Source organism: Pteronotus mesoamericanus, unplaced genomic scaffold (genome assembly GCF_021234165.1).
Source record: "Pteronotus mesoamericanus isolate MK-2021 breed Mesoamerican mustached bat unplaced genomic scaffold, CSHL_Meso_final contig_48, whole genome shotgun sequence".
NCBI classification, from domain to species: domain Eukaryota; kingdom Metazoa; phylum Chordata; class Mammalia; order Chiroptera; family Mormoopidae; genus Pteronotus; species Pteronotus mesoamericanus.
The window spans coordinates 2,829,873-2,852,337 of NW_026555180.1; the positions used below are offsets into that span (position 1 = coordinate 2,829,873).

The 22,465-nt window shown below is 41.8% G+C and overlaps 1 protein-coding gene across 8 annotated transcripts in view; it reads right to left on the minus strand.

Annotated features, from left to right (window-relative positions):
• Positions 1–22,465, minus strand: part of IL1R1 (interleukin 1 receptor type 1) — a 116,354-nt gene that overhangs the window by 54,963 nt on the left and 38,926 nt on the right. The window contains exon 1 of one of the 8 annotated variants that reach the window (XM_054577981.1): positions 2,558–2,926. The exons of 5 other annotated variants lie outside the window; for them this stretch is intronic. The gene's annotated coding sequence lies outside the window, so the exon portion shown is untranslated. Of the gene's footprint in view, positions 1–2,557; positions 2,927–22,465 lie in introns of those variants that run through there. 2 more of the 8 variants (XM_054577977.1, XM_054577978.1) reach the window with 2 other exon arrangements.

The window sequence follows — 22,465 nt, forward strand, 5'->3', positions numbered from 1 at the left end:
GCTGGCCCCAGCTGGTTTCCCTCAGGTTTCAGGGAGTGCTGCGCTCTCTGTGATGCTCCCTCCCAGCGGCGTGCCCCCTATAGCGGCCACACAGTGCGACAATCCCCTTCCCCTGCTCCCCTATGGTTACTGTCAGTTTGTTCTTTGTTTCAGTGTCTCTAGTTATATTTTGCTTGCTTGTTTGTTTTGTTGATTAGGTTCCACTTATAAGTGAGATCATATGGTATTTGTTTTTCACCCGCTGGTTTATTTCACTTAGCATAATGCTATCCAGTTCTATCCATTTATGGCATTTTATAAATCCCTCCCAGAACAGGTGGGAATAAAAAATTTGCCTTCATTATTCTGCCATGTTCATGAAAAATGGAGACAGTACAGAATCCAAAGGTATGCAGGTGGCCAGGGGCCTTGAGGAACCACAGCCCCTTTCACACTTGGTGGGATCACTTTGGTGCCAGGGCCCCTCTGCATGCTCCCACGTGCTCAGCATGGCCAGAAGGCTGCAGCAGCACTTTCTGGCCATAGCTGGCTATCAGTGGGGAAAACAAAGCTGCTGACAATGCAGATCCTGTCAGCCCACCTGACAACCTCAAAGAGAGAAAAACAAACCAAGCACCTGTGGAGAGCAACAGATTGAAACATGGGCTAGACTATGACCAGGGAGTCATAGTGCATCCTGGTGACTCTTGTTCTTGAAAGCCACAAGTGCACAGTGGGTCTGACATGTAGCAAAATAATAAAAATCTCTGTATTTTTCTACCCACAAGGCTATGGTAGTTTCACTGCAATCATCTAGTTTTGCCACTTTGAAAACGGGACATTCTTCTTTCCACATCTCTACCTGCTTCCAGGTGGACATCCACCTCCCCCTGGTATATCCAAGCCATATGTTTCCCAGGGGCACAGCCAAGCCACAGTCTATCTCAACACCCCTTCTATTCTTTAGGGAACCAAGGAGCTGTGTCCATGTCCATTGTCTTCTTGCTCTCTCCACTAGAGATGCTAAGTAGTTTCCTGCCTGTGAACTGCCAGTGTACCCATACCCTGTTCAGTGTACCCATTGCCCCCTGCTCTGCCTAGGGGGCAAATTTCATAGTGCCCCTTAGGCAGAGCAACTGCATTATGTCCTGTGACTTCACCCAGAGTACTCTTGTGTTAGAGGGCATGATTTTCATCTACATTAGTCACTGCTCTATCTGCAGTACCTCGAACAGTATCTTGGCATATAGCAGACATTCAATAAGCATTTGTTAAATAAACAAGTAAGTCTAATATTAAAAAGTATTTCACTAATAGTAAAGGAATTACTCAAAAGATGGTACTTGTCTCAAAGCCATAAAAAAGGCTTGTTGCCACATTATGCTACACCAGGTTCAGTAGAGCCTATTAGGAATAGAGGGTTTGGTCATGTGAGAATGCAGGTTAGTTATCCGTTTTGGGACCACATGGAGGTGACCCAAAGGTGGACAGATGCAGGTGATCTTCACACACACCCGAATGTCAGAGAGCCAAATGAGACAGGAAACAGACCAGGGATCCACATCCTTGCTCCCATCAAATCCCCATCCCATAGCTGAATAGTAAATTGGGGGTGGTGGAGGGGGCGCAGTATTCAACTTCCCCAGCACCACTCCTACCTTTCCTCAGTTCATCATTAGGCACAGAGAGGTCCCATTTTGTACATTCACCTTCCAGAAGTTTGGCACCAAGGTAGGTGACCCAGACATCACATTCCATGCTGGATGCAACTCAGCTTACCTTTTCTCCATGGCATCATTGGCCCTTACTTAGTTTCTAAGCTCTGGAGCTGAAACCACTGGAACATGCCCATCTGACAAGTCTCCCCTGCATCCAGAAAACTCTGGGGACAACTGCCCCTGGCAGGAATCCACACACCCTGCTTGCAGCATTCCTCCCTCCCAGCTGAGCAGAGGAAAAAGCCTGGTAAATAGGAACTGCTGGGAACCATTCTGCCAAAAAGTAGAAGGCATGGTGTTTGAAGTTACGAACTCTCTCCTTCTGGGTGCCCATTCTCCAAGTTAGTCACCTTGCTAAGCTTCTGCTTCCTTTGCTGTAAAAGGAGGTTGTTAACAGCATCTCTCTCACAGAACTGTTGGAAGGATGAAAGAGCAGCAAGTGTAAAGGGCCTTATGAAATGTAAAGTGCTGGACATGCCTGTTGTAAGTTATGAGTCTTCCTGGTGTCTGTAACTATGCCACCCAGCATCATCCTTGACCTGGAGGGTCCACAAGTTACCCTACCCCACTGTGGTCAGGGCATTCGTCCCTTAAAATGTTAAGGAGCCTGACCCTTCTGAGCCTAAACACCATTAAGAAGTAAAATCCTGCACCCTTGAGAGGGATCCTAAACCAGATGAACTTGGCCGGGTTACAATGCCTGGAAGCAATTTACACGCACACTCCCAACAGAGCGCACACACCCCTCACATATGCACCTACAATTATCCAGAACATCAGCAAGTCCCCTCCCCCAAAAGGGATCTGAACCTTTATCCAGCTCCAAACAGGAATAGAAACAAAGAAAAAAACCTACTTACACAAATTGAAGACCAAGGGTAACAGGACGCTTTCTTCACGCTTCAGAAAGGAAAGGTGACGCTGCGAAGGAATCCCAGCGACAAGCTGTCCCCGACCTGCGACCCCGCCCCGCCAGCTCCAGCGTTCTCCTACGTGGGCGAGCCGGTGGGGCGTGCGGGCCGGAGCCGGCCTTGCCGGGCACCCTGGGAGCCGAGCGAGGGTGCTCCGGGCACGGCGCGGGGCGGGGCAGTCACATTCCCGCTGCTCTTGGGGGCGCAGGTAGGCAGTGATCTCTCCTCCTGCAGCCACGCCGAGCCAGTTCGAGGCGGGGTCCCGGCAGAGGGCACGAGCAGAGCTCCACCAACGAGCAGGGTCTGCTGGGCAACTCCGGCTCCAGGGCTGCCGGCTCAGGGGCGGGCAGGGGGCGGGCAGAGGGCGGGCAGGGGGCGGGCAGGGGGCGGAGACTGCAAGGCCCAGCCAGACCTCGGAGAGCCAGTGAGGTGACCCAGTGCCCCACCCCCGCCCGACCTTTTCCGGAAACTGTCCCAGGGATAACCCCGTACCCCTCGGGATGCCGAGACCTAGAAGGCTGCCATGCGTTCCCAAACCACGGTCTGGGGGTCAGCGACTGCAGCCCCACCCAAAGTGAGTATTGGGACTTCTCACCTAGGCATCGTAATCAGGCTGCCACCCAATTGCGGGGCCCCTGGACAGGAGTTCAGGCCGGACGGAAACACTCATACTTCTTTTCCCGGAGCCTTAGAGAGAGCCAGTCCCCAGCGCTTTGTGAACTTGGACAGGTCACTAACCTCCTTGTAACTCCGTTCCCTCTTCTGTGAAAAGGGATCCTAACAGCTTCCATATCACGGAATGATAGGAGAGATTAAATGAGCAATTAGTGTCAACTAGTGCACAGAGTTGACACTACACTAGAGTCACCTGATAACTTTTATTGTTATCATTATGCCCCATATGAAAAAGCAGCTTACAGGTGGCACAGTCTTGATACCAGTCTTCTCGGCCAGACCGGATATTCTCTTAAGCATAAAACCCACTTACTCCCACCGACTCATTTTGCAAAGGAAGTTCTTACTCAGAGAAATGCAAGGAAAGGCCAGGATCACACCTAAAACTCCGTGTGTGTGGCGGGGGGGGGGGGCGGGGAGGGCTGGAGTCTGGCAGAGCCTGGAACCTGCTCTCCCCAGGCCACTCCATGCCTCCAGCAAGTGACTGGAGCTCCGCTTGTTCTGAGGGCTTAACTGGGCCATCTTCCCAGGAGGCACTGAACAAATGATTGCTTCCTTCCTAACGCAGCATACCATCCCTTCCTGTTTCCTTTCCAGGCTGGGCAGGGGCTTGCTTCCTTATCTCATGCCTTGATATCCATCAGAAACTCAAGGACTGATTTAACCCTGGCTGCCCCAGAAATTCTGGGCTGGAGGAAAGCATAAAGTAACAAGCAGCAGTAATTTATCATCCCTAACATTGCCTTGTAGCCTAGCATAAGGACAGTTTCCCATTTTTTAAAAATCTGGTCCCAGAGATTGTATGGTTCCTCTTTCTCAAGGGAACAGGCTCAAATCTGAAGAGGGTGATACAATATCATAATTCATCAGAAGTATCATCACTTAGTATCCCTTCTTAGAGTGCTGGTCTCACAAATTTGATTACACATTAGAAGCACCAGGGAGATCTGGAGCACTAATGTCCAGATCAGTCATATCAGAACCTCCGGGACTGAGGCACACACATCAGTATTTGTGAAGTTCCCAGGAGATTCCACTGTACAGCCAGGGTTGTGAACAACTGTTCTACAAGCTCCCTAGTGATGTACTTACTTGGAACCCTCCACCTGAAGCTACTTCAGCACATGTGTCCTAGTGGCAGTCAGTGAATGCTGAAACAGGTAAGCCTGGCTCCATGCCACAGAATAGCCTGGAAGCCATCTGCTGATGAACATGAATTGGTCTTACCATTTATGTAGTGAAGGTTTTTTAATTGCTTACAAGTAGAAAGTAAAATTGATTTGTGCAGTAATGTTGAAATGAAATTATACTTTTATTTTTCTTTACAATCTGACACCTCCCACCCACCCCTACCCCAAATGCCCTGCTAAACACATGGGCCCCTCGACTCATTTAGGACTCTCAAACATCCCCATAAATGGAAATGGGATTTGAAGATCTCCCCTTCTCACCTTGCTACTGTTCTATCTGGGACCTCAAATTCACCTCCTCCTCACTCAGCCGTGCTGACCTCTTTCCCTCTCTACTCCCTTTGTTTCGTTTCCTAGGTAACATAGGTGTCCACCTGCCTTCCTTCACCCTCTGGGTTAGAGGCTTCATGAGGGGCATGCTGTCACTCCTATATCATTTTCTCCTCTGTTTCCAGCATTGCACAAATGCTCTGAATGCAAGTGTGTGCTTCAGTGTAAAACATACCACTTCATAAAGATGGTGACAGTTGTGTTTGACAAAAACTTATAAGCAACAGAAAGAGCCCTGGCTGGTGTGACTGAGTGGACTGAGTGCCAGGCTGCAAACCAAGGGTCACCTGTTCGATTCCCAGTCACAGCACACGCCTGGGTTGCCAGCCAGGTCCCCAGTGGGGGCCATGTGAGAGGCAACCATACATTGATGTTTTTCTCCCTCTCTTTCTCCCTTCCTTCCCCTCTCTCTAAAAATAAATAAATAAAATCTCTTTAAAAAAAGAAAGAATGAGTTTCCATAGCATTGGGACATCTTCTGGAATATGTGTTCCTCACTACTCTCCCACCTCTGAAATTCTTATGAAGTGGAAGACTTGACTGTCTGCAATCCCTGGGGCTAAATTCCTTAAGAGATACCATGTTCCCTAAAGATTTTCAGTCTATCTCACCTGTCAAGCTGCTCAGATCATGGGACCCTTTGGGGGAGGAGACCTAATAATACACATAAGAAAAACCACATTGACCAGTACAACCTGATCTGATGGTTTGAAAAATAAAACATTTCCCGTGGCCTATGTGACAGAACACTTTGAAGGAGTGTTCATTATAAACATGAACATTGGCTTGAAAGCTTTAAAGAGGAAGCATCACTGTGCTTGTTTCCTTGAATTCCTCAAAGCCAACTGTTGAAGAACTTTGAGCATTCACTTTGTATCATAAATCACTGAATTCAGAAAAATGTATGTTGATGTACAGGTATTGTTTTTCCCACTCGAAAGAGCAGAGTTGACCAATGGGTGGGAAGGGAAGCAGAGGGGAGACAACTGGTGTTTATTGACCCCAAAAGGGGTCTGAGAAGTGGCATTGTTCCCCCATTTCTCACCACCACTAAATAGGAGAAACACGGGCCTTCTCCTGAGAAGGGGGAATAGTTGGAATCTTGGAAGAGAGGATCATTTCTGGGCTTCCAGGGTGTAGCCCTAGACACCACCAATGTTATACAAAAGCCCCGTGTCCAGTATGGCCCATGCCAAGACACAGCACTGACAACAGAAATGCCTAGGTCTGAGGACAAAATCCAGTGCATCCCAGAGTACTCAGAGTTCCCAAATCTTCAAAGGGACTGAGAAGGCCAACACCAAAAGGAGCTCCTGTAGTCGAGGACTATAAGGCAATGGTGATATCAGCTGAGGTCAGTTAATCCAGAGAATGACCTATGAACAGAACCCTTCCCTGGATTGCAGACAGAACAAGGATTAAGCCTTGACTATGCCCTTCTCCTCCACCAACCCTAAAGAACTCCAGTTATCATCCAGAGGCAAAAAGGCATTTGGAGAGGAAAGAATTTTGAATAGATTGTGACATTGCCCCAGGGAGACTGGGTCTTGAACCCGTAGAAATTAAATAACTCTGAACTGGCAAGTATTTTCTTTTCCTGGCACCAGATGGAAATGAAGATTCATGAGCCAAGTTGACTTTAATTGTGGAAAATTAAAAAATATATATTTTTGCTCATAGGGCCTCCGTGATTCTTCCTACTATTTTTTGTTATTTATGTAACTACTAGTAACTGCTCACAGAGCTGCAGCATTCCCTTAGATAAATTTAAAAACCACTGCCCTAGATGGACTTCCTTTCACAGCCTAGTTTTCTGCTTCTTTACACACATTTTCCATCTGCTAACCTCCAAAAACCACTTTTTGAATCTGTGCCTTTTATTAGTTTTTCATTCTCAGTTTTAATCAGTTCAATGTCTTCCCTTTCTCTAAGCAGTTGTATATGTGCTTCTATGATCATCTTTATATTCAGGATTTTCTGATTGGCAAGACCTCAACAATTCAGAAAGTCCCATGTGAACTAGAGATGATAGCTGCTGAGAAAGTATAAAGTATGAGAAGAATGCCATGGGCAATAAACTTTTTCTTAACCTCCTTTGGGAGAGGTGGAAGAAAAGATGGACATGGTGGGTAGCTCAGACAATGTGTTGTTCTAATTGCAGCTTTAATCATGCTCAATGAGGCAAATGACTGAAAGAGGATCCTTGCACCTGTTTTTTTCCCATGCTAACACAGAAACAGCACATCAGGTTCCAGAGGAGACTGAATTAGTAACTTCCAAGAACTGCATCTAGAAGAACCAGACTGGCAGCCCCTCTCTTCTGCTAACTGTCTTTGATGTGATGATTGCTTCAGTGCATGAAATGAAAAGCACAGATAATCAAACCATCCATTGCCATCCAAAAGACTTATGAGCTGTTATTTTTTTCTTCTTCAAGATGATGGGAGAATAAGTGGAAGCTTCACTCACCTCCTCCTAGGACCAAACTGGAATTACAACTAAATTAAACAACAATCATCCTGAATAACCAACTGAAGGCTAGCTGAAGAGGAGTCTTATAACCAAGTATTTACAGAAAAAGTCACGTTGAGACTGGTAGGGTGAACAAAGATGTGAAAAAGGCTGATTCCACTCCCATGGTCAGTAGCTGAGGTTCCAGAGGAATATCTCAGCTGCAGGGGAACCCTGAGAGGCATGGGGCCTAAACCCCAAGCTAGGCTCCCCAGCCTAGAACACCAGAGCCAGGAAGAGGTACTCACATAACATCTGGCTATGAAAAGCAGCAGGGTTTCTATCCACCAGAAAGAGAAAGGTGCCCACTGGAGACACAGGCACCCTCTTAAAGGGCCAACACACAAAATTTCATTCACAACTGTTCACCTTGGGTTCTTGCAGGGGGAGGGCAAAGCACACTAGAGTTGTGTGAGGAGAGTATGTGTTTTGTGGCTCTGGGGAGAGACCTAGGGGGACCAAGATCCCTGTGCTGAGTCATTTTCGTATACTGCAGTCAGCATGTTTCCTGGGTGGAGCACTCCCCTTCTCTGTGGGAACAGCATAAGGGAAAGCAATAGTCCCACTCTCTGGATTCCTTTTCACCCCATTCTAAATATCTTAGGCCCTGCTGAAGAGTCAGCTGCCTTGCTCAGGTTGTAGAGGTCTGGGCAGGCTCAGAGGATGTCAGTGACTGAGTTGTCTGGCTTTGGGACAGGGACCATTTTCCCCACATTCCTGCGAACCTGACTGCCACTTTCCTCTCATGGGAGATCCTGGCATCCTCCTGGCATCTGGCAGAATCAGCCTCCAGGCAACAGAGACCCCACCTACCTGACTCCTACAGGCTCTGCCCTGCAGAGGTCTGGGCAAATTTTGGGCCAGACTGAGTCATGTGGCTCTGAGATGGGGACCACACCCACCGCCTTCTCTGAAGCCTGACCAGCACCTCCCTTCATGGGAGATCCACCAGCCACATCCTCCCAAGTCCACCAGAGGCTCTTTCAGTGACAAAACCTAACAGGCAGCTGGCAGACAGAGACAAACAGGCAAACTTGGAGTGCTTTGGGAGTTTTTTTGACCTGTTCCTAAACCTGATGCTGGTAAAAGCCAGGCTAGGTGCACTGCTTGGTTCTTCGCAAATGCAATCAAGCCCAGCAGAGGCAGCCACAAACTGTGGATTGCTTGTAGCAGGCACAGACAGCATCTGACATTGGTTTGCACCAGAGTCCTCCCTAAGTGGACCAGAACCAACACACCCAGTGGCCAAATTCAGACAAATTCAGAGCAGAATCCAGTAAGTTTCACAAGTGACATATACAAAGGGGGATCTTGGCAGGCACCAAACCCTGCTGAGGCAAATTCTTCTTTGGGTAATCAGCACCTGCACAGCAGCTCATATACCATGGTCAAGGTGGAGCCTCACGGTCAGCCAGCCAGAAGGTTGATCCCACACATAAACAGTCCAATAGCCATCAAGACTCAGTTACAACAGAAGAGCCCACATAACCCACACGAGAGACATTCCTGGAACAACCAGCTCAGGTGATCAAGAGACTGCCACTGGGGCCCACAAGGCACCAACTACATAAGGCCACCCCATGAAATTGGGGATCATAGATCTATCCAATACATAGAAAGAAACATAAAAAGGCAGCCAAAATTGGGAGACAAACAGGCCCGAAACAAAAGAACAGGAGAAATCTCCAGAAAAAGAGCTAAATAAAATGGAGGCAAGCAATTTATCAGATAAAGAGTTCAAAGTAATGCATATAAGGTGCTCAAAGAACTTAGTGAGAAATACAACAGCATGAAAAAGGACATAAAAATCATAAAAGAGGACTACTGAGAAATGAAAATATAATATCTGAATTGACAAATACAATATCTCACATCAAGAATGCACTGAAAGGAATAAACAGTAGATTGCATGTAGCAGAGGATCAAATCAGTGATTTGGAAAATAAGATGGAAAAAAACACCCAATCAGAGCAGCAAAGGAAAAAAGAATTTAAAAGAATGAGGATAGTTTAAAGGACTTTTGTTACAACATAAAACATAACAATATCCACATCATAGGGGTACCTGAAGGAGAAGAGAGAGAGCAAGTAATTGAGAACCTATTTGAAGAAATAATGACTGAAAATTTCTCCATCCTCCTAAAGGAAAAAGACACACAAGTTCAGGAATTACAGAGAGTCCCAAACAAGATGAAGTCCACATCAAAGACACATTATATTTAAAATGTCAAAGTTTAGGATTAAAATTTAAAACCATTATAAAGTCTCACCAATTAAAACAACATGACACCAGCACAGAAATAATCAAGTAGATCAATGAAAGATAATGAGCATTCTAGAGAAAAACGTATATATCTGTTTAACAATGTAATATATGATTAAGTTGGTATTTCAAATCAATGGGGAAAATAAGCCTTATTCAACAAATAAGGTGCATGGATCACTAGTACTTGAAATAAAACATATATAGAACCCTATTTCACACATTATACAAGAAATATTCAGGTGAGTTAAAAATCAATATGTAGGAAAAAAAAGAGTTTTAGGAGAAAATACAAACTAATATTTTTCTTACCCTGAAGTAAAATATTCAAATACAGGAGCTATAAATTAAATATTGACGGTATGACTATATTAAACATTTAAGACTACATAGTAATGTATATATTAAAAAAGTTAAAAGACAAAGAATAGAATAGGAAAGTATTTGCAACACATCTAAAACATGGTAAATGGGGGGGGGGGGTTGTTTGTTTTTTTAGAGAAAAAAGTTCCACAAACCTTTAATCAATAAATGGATAAAGAAGACCAAAAAGTCATTTAAAGCTTCTTAAAAATAATATAAATATGCAAGAAATATACAAAAACAGGTTTAGTTTCAATAAATAGTAAAAGAACAATTAAAATTAAGACCTCATTGTCACAATCAGATTAATACGTATTAAATATATTGGTAATATCAAGTATTGGCAAATGTGAAAGGAACTCAGTATTCATAGACTCATTTTCTTCATTTTAAAGCAGCCCTTTTAGCATATTTTGCAGTGCTGGTTTGGTGCAGGTGTATTCTTTTAGCCTTCTTTTGTCAGGGAAACTCCTTATTTCACCTTCCATTTAAATTGAGAGCCTTGCTGGGTAGAGCAGTCTCGGTTGCAGACCTTTGCTTTTCATGACTTGGAATATTTCTTGCCATTCCCTTCTGGCTTGCAGGGTTTCTGTTGAGAAGTCAGATGCTAGCCGTCTTGGGGCTCCCTTCTATGTTACTACCTCTTTCTCCCTTGCTTCCTTTAGGATTCTCTGTTTGTCTTTGATATTTGCCATTTTAATGATGATGTGTCTTGGAGTGAGCATGGGCCTCATAGGGTTCCTCTTGAATGGGACCCTCTGTGCTTCCTGGATTTGTATGACTTTTTCTCGCCTCAGACTAGGGAAGTCTTCCATCATTACTTTTTCAAACAGGTTCTCTATCCCGTCCTCCTCCTCTTCTCCTTCTGGTATCCCTATTATATGGATATTCTTGCATTTCAAGTTGTCCTGCATTTCCCTGAATGCCTCTTCATTCTCTTTGAGTCTTTTTTAATTTTCTTGCTCTTTCTGGGAGCTTTTTCTCTACCTTGTCCTCCAGCTCACTGATTTGTTCTTCTCCTTCATATAGCCTGCTTTTGATTCCACTTACTGTATTCTTCAATTCAGAAATTGTATTCTTCATTTTCTCTTGCCTCTTATTGATAGTTTCTATGTCTTTTTTCATGCTGATATAGTTTGCAGTGAGTTCCTCATAGTTTACCTGTAGTTTTTTGTAATTCTCTCTGAGCTCACTGAGCTTGTTGAGCTTCCTTAGAACTGTTGTTTTGAACTCAGTATCTGATAGCTTACTTGCCTCTATTTCATTTAGTTCTCTTTCTGGGGATTCCTCCTTTCCCTTCGAGTGGGGTTTGTCTTCCCATCATTTGTGCGACTCTTCTTTTTGCTTCTGCTTCTTAAGTTGATCTGTTTTGATTTCCTGATTTTCTGGTGTGAACTTTTATGGTAGGAAACTGCTGTTTTTACTTTCTGGATCTGCCTCTGATGATGTCAGATGTTCTCCCTGTCTGACCTTAGGCGGTCTGTTTGAGACTTCCAGGAATCTGCTGTTTGTGGCTGTCTCCTTCAGCTGTTAATCTAGTCACTCTACATGCAGCAGGCTCACCTAGACAGCTCAGAGCAGGGTGGAGTCCCTCCTGGGGGTGGGGTTATCGGGTCCTCTCCCACTGCTGCTGTATGGGGGAGGAGTCCGCACTGGGATCCCATTGGCTACTCTATCCGTTCTCTGTCTCCAGTCTCTCCTTAGGTATCTCTAGACCTCTCTGCGCCCCCTTTAACAAGGGATCTACTATCTGTGGCTGCCACTCTGCACTCAGCAGACAGCTTTGACAGCACCGGGCGGGGCGGAATCCCATCTGCGGGAGGGGCTATTGGGTCCTCTGATGCTGCTGCCGCTCATGGGGAGTGGTCTCTGCCTGAGCAAGATGGCTGCTGCCGCATGGGGGATGAGTCAGCACCAAGATCCCCCGGCTACTCTCTCAGTTCTCTCCCCAAAGCCTCCTTCCCCAGTCTCTCTTCATGTCTCTAGCCCGCTCTGCTCCCGCCTTTGCTGGAGACCAGGGCAAGTGGCTGCAAATCAAAATGTTTGTGTTGGCCCCTTTAAACAGTTCTTTGCGTCTCTAGCCACCTGCCTCTGGCAGAGAGCAACCCTGCCGCTTTTTGAAGCTGGCTGTTTTCTGGTACTTTTTGGGCTCTAGTTCTGTGGGCTAGAGATCCTTGTTTTTGGTTTAGACCTCGCTCTTCTCAGGGGGATCTATTTGGCCCTTTCAGTATTCTAGTGCTGCTGCCCATGGGTGCCCTGCCCCTCTTCTTGAGTCTGTACTGTACTCCTTACCAGTTAGATTGTGTTAAAGCCAATTCTCCTGTCTGTGAGGTCACAAGGCTCCTCTCTCGCTATTGTTCAGTTGTTTGTTCCAGGTGATTTCTCCACAGTTTAGTTGTAATTCCAGGTTTGTCCTGGGAGGAGGTCAGTGTGGCTTCCACTCACTCCTCTGCCATCTTGATTCCTCCCATAAGTCATTTTCAAATATAATATTCTTTCCCTTTTAATTCTACACAGTGTCACTATATTTGGTTCTTTGCAAGTTTCTGTAATCTGTCTCTAAATTTTGGCACTATTTATTTTCCACAGCACCTTCCAATATCCAGAGTTTCACATTGCAGCTTTTCAACTCTTTAATTCTTTCTGAATATAACTGCCAATTTATCTTCTTTAAGTGGTTTCCTTTTAATATGAGCACTGTAGTAGATTAAAGATGGCTGCAAATTCTTTGTCCTCCCTCTAGTTAAGAGGTGAAGCCTAATTTCCCTCCCCTTGAATGAGGGATGGCCTCAGTAACTTACCTGATCAATTTCAACCAATAGAGTAAAGTGAAATTGAGTCTGGGACTTCCAAGTTCAGATCATCAAAACCTTCCCAGGCTTCTTTAAACATTCACTCTTGGTGCCTGAAGATGCCAGTCAGAAGTACTATTATCCTGAGACTGCCATACTATTATAAATCCCAAGCCACATGGAGGCATTGCTGTCCACTGCCCCAGCTGACAACCAAAATCAACTCCAATTATTAGGGTACACTGCCCTCTTCAAAGGAGAGCCACCCAACTGAGTCCCATTAATTCACAGAACCATGAGAGATAATAATAGATTTCTAGTCACTGTATTTGTAGCTCAATAATAGATAAGAAAGCAGTGACAATACTCAGAAATGTGTCATGATTCTCCATGGCCCTTGCTGTACCATATGGAGTTAGCTTAGCATGCAAGGTCTTTCAGAAATAAATGGACACCTCTGGCATCACCTCTGAATATTGCCCAGTTACAGAGGACTTCTTTAAAATTATTATTATGACTATCTTACCAGAAAACAAAGGAAAAAATGAGAGAGGATGGCTAAATAAACTTATCTTTAAACATACTAAGAATTTTTAGACAAACATTTTTAGAATGAAAGAAGTAACTATAACCTTGTTCTTTTAAATAAATGTTAACTACAAGAATGATTTAGTTTCTAGACTTGTTATTTGTTGATTTTCCAAGAAACAGTGCATCCCTCAAGAAATAAGCCTCCATTAGCAAAAGCAGTTGAAAGGGTAAAGAGCAGGTCACTGCTCACAACAGAAGCAGAAGAAAAATATGTCAGATTCAGGAATGCCATATTTGCTGAATCATTTACCTAATGTCCAAAGATTATGTTAACATTTAACTAAAGATTCCTTTCTCTCCTCTTTCCTCATAACAAACAACTCAGCAGCAAGTAAACTGCTGTTCATCAATAATTACTGTTATCCATGACTGAGGGAGGATGAGAGGTGGAACAGTTCTGTGCTTTGGGTTCAAGAGTTGGGAGAAGAGGCCATGGCACCAGTGATTCCTTCTTCATCTCCTGGGATCCTCATAGTAAATCATTGAATTAAGAGCCTGGATGGTGGGTGCTAATTTGTTCCTACCCTGATATCGTTAGACCTGCTGATGAGCCCAGCTTGCAGTGTAGAACATAGCTGGCATGGTTCTCAGAGGAAGCCAATGCCACTGGGCCTTGAATGGCAATAGTAGCGGTCTAAGGTCACAATTCCCCAATAATGGCATAAAAGATTCAGGATCCAGATTGGACCAGACTTCAGTCAGGAAATACAGAAGTTCCCCTGAGTCTGACTTATGTATGAGCTCTCAGAAGGCATATTCCTCTAGATCTATTATCAGACTCATGTAGCTTCTAGAAACATGAGGCTATTTAAATTATTTACAATTTAATAAAATTAAAAATACATTTCCTGAATTCCACCAGCCACATATCACTAGTGAATACCATATTGAACAGCACAACCATTGTACATCTCCTCCACTGCTAACTGTTCTAGGAGATATTGTAGCTCTAGAATAAAGTCTGGATAATTCAGGGCCTCTTCCTTAAGTGTTTGGTGAAATTCACCAAGGAAATGATTTGAGCCTGAAGTATTCTTTGCAAGAAGATTTTTGACTACAAATTCAATTTCTTTAATAGATAGAGGGCTATTCAAGTTATCCATTTTTTCTTGAGTTAGGTGTCTTTCAAAGAATTTGTCCATTTCACCTCAGTTTCAGTGTTTTTTTGCATAATTTTATTCTTAATATTCTGTTATTACCTTTTTTAATATTTGTAGGATAGTGCAGTAATATCACATAATTCCTGCTAAGTCTTCAACATTCTTGCTAGATATTTGTTAATTTTATTGATCTCAAAGATTCAGCTTTTGATCACTGATTGTCTTTATTGTATTTCTGTTTTCTATTTAAATGCTTTCTTCTTTGAGCACTATTTTTTCTTTCCTCTGCTTGCTTTGGGTGTGATTTATTCTTTTTTTTAGTTAATTAAATAAGAGGCTGAAGTCATTGATTTGACACTTTTTTGCTTTTTCAATGAGGGATTTAGAACTGAAAATTTCTCCATTAGTGATATGTCAGTTCATATGCAAGAACCCTATAATACTATACTTCCATTTCTCCCTGCCTGGCATTTGTGATATTTTTGTCATTCATTTTACTTTTACAAATGTTATCAACCTCACACTATACTATTATTTGTTCTATTTAAAGAGATAATTTTCTTTTAAAGAAATTTAAGTAGTAATGTCATTGCCATTTCTCATACTCTTTATTCTTTTGGACAGATCCAGAGCTTTTTTGATTTTTCTTCTGCCAAAGGATTTCATTTAATATTTTTGTAGAACTGATCTGCAGATGATGAATTCAGCTTTTTAATGTTTGAAACAGTTTAACTTTGCCCTATTTTTTGAAGGATATTTTTACTGTGTATAGATTTCTAGATTGATAATTTTTTTCCTACAGTATTTTAGAGGTAAGACTCATAAGTCTTCTAGCTTGTATTGTTTCCATGAAAAATCTTCTGTTTTGTCATCCTGGCTCCTCTGAAGGTATGTTTTTTTCTTTCCTCTCTGCTTTTAAGGTATTTTACTTTTATAACATTAAGTAACTTGATTATAATGAAACTTGGTACAATTTTCTTTTCGTTTCTTGGGGGTTATTGAGCTTCCTGGATCCATGGGTTTATAATTTTCATCCAATTTGAAAAGTTTTAGCCATTATTTTCGAATATTTCTTCTGCTACCTCCCCCTTCTTCTCTTTGGGGACTTCAATTACATGTGTACTTGGCTGCTTAAAATTGTCCTACAGTTTACTGACACTTTGTTTGTTTTTCCTCATGTATGTTTTATTTTGATAGTTTTTATTGCTGTATTTAAATTCATTAATCTGTTCTTCTACAATGTCTAATCTGTTGTTAATTTCATCTAGTATATATGTTAGATTGACTCTAGTTTTTATCTCTAGATGTTAGATGTGGGTCTTGGATTTGTTTGGGTTTTGTTTTTCATTTTTCATTTATCTACATAGCTCTTTGAACATATGGAATACAATTATAATAACTGCTCTAATGTCCTCATCTGCTAATTTTAACACATGTGTGTTTTTAGTTGGTTGTGATTTTTCTCTTTATTTTCCCTCTCTTTGCACACATCATAATTTTTTATTACATGCCAAGAATTGTGGAGTTTAGCTTTTTGGATTCTGGATATTTTTGTGTTCTGGGATACATTTAAATTCTTAGAAATACTATGATTATTTGGGTCATGCTTTTATAACTTCCCAGGCAAGCCCACAGCAGCAGACATTCTGGGGCTCATTTTTGTCTAACTGCTGAAGCATGATTCTTCTTAGTCTCCTTCCAAATGCCTGTGAATTATGAAGTTTTCTGTTTGGCAGGTAGGAATAGACATTATTTTTGGCCTAGTACACTGTCTACTATTTTATCTGATCCCATAGGTGTTCTTATTTTGGCCTCAGGTAGTTTCCTCATCCAAAAGTGTTGATTGGTACACTGCAGAATTCTTAAACAGGACCCTGGACAGATGTGAAGTCCTCTGTAGTTGCAGCTCCCTCCTCTCCGGTATACTTCCTGTGATCTAGAACCACTTGGTCTTCCTTGGCTCTAAGCTCTGTCTTATCAATTCAGGAAGATTTCTGAGTTGTGCCTCAGTCCTCCTTCCCTGTGGAAATGGCTGTACACTCTTTCATGGACTGGAAACTCTTCCAATCAGTAAGCAGGAGCAATAGTGGCGCCCACCTCATTTGGTCCCTGTCTCTTAGGGATCACTGTCCTTCATTGACTGATTTCTAGCATCTTAAAACACTCTAGTTTTATGTATTTTTTATGGTTTGGAAGGCTGTCTGTGGTGAGAGCCTATTGCTCCAGGCCCTATTGCTCAATTTTGGCTGGCAACAGAATTCTGCTACATAGTTTGCAAAGTAAGCTGTGAACATGCCTAAAACTCTTTACACATCTCAAAAAATGTTTCTTTTAATTTTGATTGGAAATTTTTTCAAATATTTATAAAATATAATGCAAAATTAATAAATGTTAATCAAGACTAAGACTTTTGAGGAAGTAAATTGAGAATAATGTCAGGTAAGGACAGAGGCAGAGGGACCCACTGTGAGGCACCAGCCTGAATGCAAACATGCCTAAGGTGTGCCACAAAGGGTGGGAAGGGAGAATAATTGAGAAGGAAGAAGAGATGGAAGGAAGGAAGGAAGGAAGGAAGGAAGGAAGGAAGGAAGGAAGGAAGGAAGAAAGGAAGGAAGGAAGGAAAGAAGGAAGAAAAGGGAGAAAGGAAGAAAGAAAGGGGAAAAAGGGGGAAGGATGGAGATAATTGAAGTCTAAAGAATATAATCCTCTATCTCCAGGTTTGCCAAATCCAAGACTTTTGAAGAACAAATTACAAGCAACTGTGATTAGCTGGTTAAATATAGCCATCATAAGGGAGATGTTAAGAGGAAATTCTAAGAATGTTAAAAAATATGTTAAAAAGAAAAAGATATTCTATATTAGTGGCTCTCAAAGTTCCCTGAGGCCCTTTCACAAGGGTCCACAAGTCAAAACTACTTTAATAATAATTCAAAAATTGTATGTGCCTCATGTGCTTTATGTACATTGCCTCACAAGTGTACATTTTTAGAAGCTACATGACATATATCTCAAAGGTTGAATGCAGAAGTACTTTTCTAATCTTTTTGTTTTCAAAATATATATTTTATCAAAGCAATGTTATTATGTTAAAGATAATGAATTTATTGTTATTTTAAATGATCAATAAAATTTACTTCTAAATTTGTTTTCATTTCTAATTCAGTTAATATCAAAAGCATTAACCATGGAAAAAATCTTTTTAAAGCTCTTAATAATTTTTAAGAGAGTAAATGGATCCTTAGACTAAAAGTGTGAGAACTTTTGTTCTACATAAAACTTTTTCAGTCCTCTGAAGACCACTGTAGTTCAGGGAAACATCTTCCCAGGAGCAAGGACAAAGAGCAAATCAAGAGGCTGAAGGGAGAATATTGCAACAACAGCAGCATCACAAACCACCCAGACACAGGAGTGATGTTTCACAGAACAGCAACCCCTATAAACATCACCCATAAGGAATCATGCCCTAACTCACCACTGAGATCTTAACTTCTCTTTTACGTACCACAGGTCCCACCTGAATTGTTCAAAGGGTATGCAAAACCACCAGTGCCATTTCCAATTTATTTCACCACACTTTCTTAACTACTCACCTGACCTATGTCTAATAATTGATCATTTATGTAAGAAGGAAACATAGAAATACAAAACACCTGTTATATATGGTAAGAAGTTAGATGTTTTAGGAGAATCAAGATGGCAGAGGAGTGAGTGGAAGCCACACTGACCTCCTCCCAGGACAAACCTGGAATTACAACTAAACTGTGGAGAAATCACCTGGAACAAACAACTGAACAATAGCGAGAGAGGAGCCTTGTGACCTCACAGACAGGAGAATTGGCTTTAACACAATCTAACTGGTAAGGAGTACAGTACAGACTCAAGAAGAGGGGCAGGGCACCCATGGGCAGCAGCACTAGAATACTGAAAGGGCCAAATAGATCCCCCCTGAGAAGAGCGAGGTCTAAACCAAAAACAAGGATCTCTAGCCCACAGAACTAGAGCCCAAAAAGTACCAGAAAACAGCCAGCTTCAAAAAGCGGCAGGGTTGCTCTCTGCCAGAGGCAGGTGGCTAGAGACGCAAAGAACTGTTTAAAGGGGCCAACACAAACATTTTGATTTGCAGCCACTTGCCCTGGTCTCCAGCAAAGGCGGGAGCAGAGCGGGCTAGAGACATGAAGAGAGACTGGGGAAGGAGGCTTTGGGGAGAGAACTGAGAGAGTAGCCGGGGGGATCTTGGTGCTGACTCATCCCCCATGCGGCAGCAGCCATCTTGCTCAGGCAGAGACCACTCCCCATGAGCGGCAGCAGCATCAGAGGACCCAATAGCCCCTCCCGCAGATGGGATTCCGCCCCGCCCGGTGCTGTCAAAGCTGTCTGCTGAGTGCAGAGTGGCAGCCACAGATAGTAGATCCCTTGTTAAAGGGGGGCGCAGAGAGGTCTAGAGATACCTAAGGAGAGACTGGAGACAGAGAACGGATAGAGTAGCCAATGGGATCCCAGTGCGGACTCCTCCCCCCATACAGCAGCAGTGGGAGAGGACCCGATAACCCCGCCCCCAGGAGGGACTCCACCCTGCTCTGAGCTGTCTAGGTGAGCCTGCTGCATGTAGAGTGACTAGATTAACAGCTGAAGGAGACAGCCACAAACAGCAGATTCCTGGAAGTCTCAAACAGACCGCCTAAGGTCAGACAGGGAGAACATCTGACATCATCAGAGGCAGATCCAGAAAGTAAAAACAGCAGTTTCCTACCATAAAAGTTCACACCAGAAAATCAGGAAATCAAAACAGATCAACTTAAGAAGCAGAAGCAAAAAGAAGAGTCGCACAAATGATGGGAAGACAAACCCCACTCGAAGGGAAAGGAGGAATCCCCAGAAAGAGAACTAAATGAAATAGAGGCAAGTAAGCTATCAGATACTGAGTTCAAAACAACAGTTCTAAGGAAGCTCAACAAGCTCAGTGAGCTCAGAGAGAATTACAAAAAACTACAGGTAAACTATGAGGAACTCACTGCAAACTATATCAGCATGAAAAAAGACATAGAAACTATCAATAAGAGGCAAGAGAAAATGAAGAATACAATTTCTGAATTGAAGAATACAGTAAGTGGAATCAAAAGCAGGCTATATGAAGGAGAAGAACAAATCAGTGAGCTGGAGGACAAGGTAGAGAAAAAGCTCCCAGAAAGAGCAAGAAAATTAAAAAAGACTCAAAGAGAATGAAGAGGCATTCAGGGAAATGCAGGACAACTTGAAATGCAAGAATATCCATATAATAGGGATACCAGAAGGAGAAGAGGAGGAGGACGGGATAGAGAACCTGTTTGAAAAAGTAATGATGGAAGACTTCCCTAGTCTGAGGCGAGAAAAAGTCATACAAATCCAGGAAGCACAGAGGGTCCCATTCAAGAGGAACCCTATGAGGCCCATGCTCACTCCAAGACACATCATCATTAAAATGGCAAATATCAAAGACAAACAGAGAATCCTAAAGGAAGCAAGGGAGAAAGAGGTAGTAACATAGAAGGGAGCCCCAAGACGGCTAGCATCTGACTTCTCAACAGAAACCCTGCAAGCCAGAAGGGAATGGCAAGAAATATTCCAAGTCATGAAAAGCAAAGGTCTGCAACCGAGACTGCTCTACCCAGCAAGGCTCTCAATTTAAATGGAAGGTGAAATAAGGAGTTTCCCTGACAAAAGAAGGCTAAAAGAATACACCTGCACCAAACCAGCACTGCAAAATATGCTAAAAGGGCTGCTTTAAAATGAAGAAAATGAGTCTATGAATACTGAGTTCCTTTCACATTTGCCAATACTTGATATTACCAATATATTTAATACGTATTAATCTGATTGTGACAATGAGGTCTTAATTTTAATTGTTCTTTTACTATTTATTGAAACTAAACCTGTTTTTGTATATTTCTTGCATATTTATATTATTTTTAAGAAGCTTTAAATGACTTTTTGGTCTTCTTTATCCATTTATTGATTAAAGGTTTGTGGAACTTTTTTCTCTAAAAAAACAAACAACCCCCCCCCCCCCCCCATTTACCATGTTTTAGATGTGTTGCAAATACTTTCCTATTCTATTCTTTGTCTTTTAACTTTTTTAATATATACATTACTATGTAGTCTTAAATGTTTAATATAGTCATACCGTCAATATTTAATTTATAGCTCCTGTATTTGAATATTTTACTTCAGGGTAAGAAAAATATTAGTTTGTATTTTCTCCTAAAACTCTTTTTTTTCCTACATATTGATTTTTAACTCACCTGAATATTTCTTGTATAATGTGTGAAATAGGGTTCTATATATGTTTTATTTCAAGTACTAGTGATCCATGCACCTTATTTGTTGAATAAGGCTTATTTTCCCCATTGATTTGAAATACCAACTTAATCATATATTACATTGTTAAACAGATATATACGTTTTTCTCTAGAATGCTCATTATCTTTCATTGATCTACTTGATTATTTCTGTGCTGGTGTCATGTTGTTTTAATTGGTGAGACTTTATAATGGTTTTAAATTTTTTTTAATTTTGTAAATAACTTTGACATTTAAAAAATAAAATCAATCTGTATTTAAAAAACGAAGAAAGGAAGGAAGGGAGGGAGGGAGGGAGGAAAGAAAGAAGGAAAGAAGGAAGGAAGAAAGAAAGAAAAGGAAAGGAAAGGAAAAGAAAGAAGGGAAAAGAAAAGAAAAAAGAAAGATGGAACTCCTATGTTTTGCGACAACATGGACGGAACTGGAGAATATTATGCTAAGTGAAATAAGCCAGGTGGTGAAAGACAAATAAATGGAATCTGTTCAACAAAGTAAACTAATGAACAAAATAAACCACAGGCATGGAAACATGGAACAGACTGAAAGTGACCAGAGGAGATGGGGAAAGAGGACAATGGTGGAAGGAAGAGGAAGAGACTAGACAAAGAACATATATGAATGGCCTATGGACATGGACAACACAGTAGAAATTGACTGTGGAAGCGGGGGGTGGGGATGGGATGAGTGGAGGAGGGCAAAAGGGGAAAAAATTGAGACAACTGTAGTAGAATAAATGTGACTTAAAAATTAAAAAAATATAGAAATAAAAACACATTAAAAAAAGAATTTAGATGTTTTAATAGAATATCTTATATCATGCTCACCATACTAAAAATAGTATAATTATCCTCTTGTTTTATGGGCAGAAAGAGACATTCCAGAAAGCTTAAGGAACTTCTCCAGATTATTCAGTGAGTTAAATAACCAAACTGAGATTCAGTTCACTCTCCAAAGATGATTGTCTTTCACTCCCACATCTGCCTTTTACCCCTGTGGTGTTATTGTTTGTAAAGTAAAAAGCACCTTAAAATACATAGGAACTGCTTGCTGCAGGTTGGAGTCCAGGTCTGCCGTGCACTAGCTGTGTAGTGTTGAGCAAGTCAGTTAACTTCTCTATGTCTTAGTTTCTTTGATGGTAAAAAAAAATGTTACTAATGGTCCTCACTTTATTGGATTGTTGTGAGGATTAAATAAGTTAATATATAAAAAGCATTTAAACATTGTCTGACATAGCCAATGTTAGGGATGATCATTATTTGTCATACATTAGTTTTATTTGGGTAACTTACTCAAGGTATAAAAATTCCTGCCCAGTTACACTGGAGAGTTATTGAGAGAATTACAGATAATCTATACTGGACAGTATTTATAACTGCATAATATCATGCAAATAAGAAAATATTATAGAAGTTTTATTAAGCATAAACTCCTAATGTGATGTCATTTTGGAATAGGGAATTTTTTGGTAAAGAGTGGATCAGTATTCCAGGCTAAGAGTCACACTAGTAAACGCAGCAGATAAATTCCTCACTCCAAAAGCACCAACCAAAACCATTTTTAAACATCAAGATATTTCTTCACAAATACTCAAGTCTAAAGTAGCCAAGTGTAAAAGGTATAAATAATTTGGTCTCTGTGTGATAGGACAGTGAACTTAGTCAATATAGTAAAGGATTATCAGGAACTGAAATCTGAACAGTACTCAGAG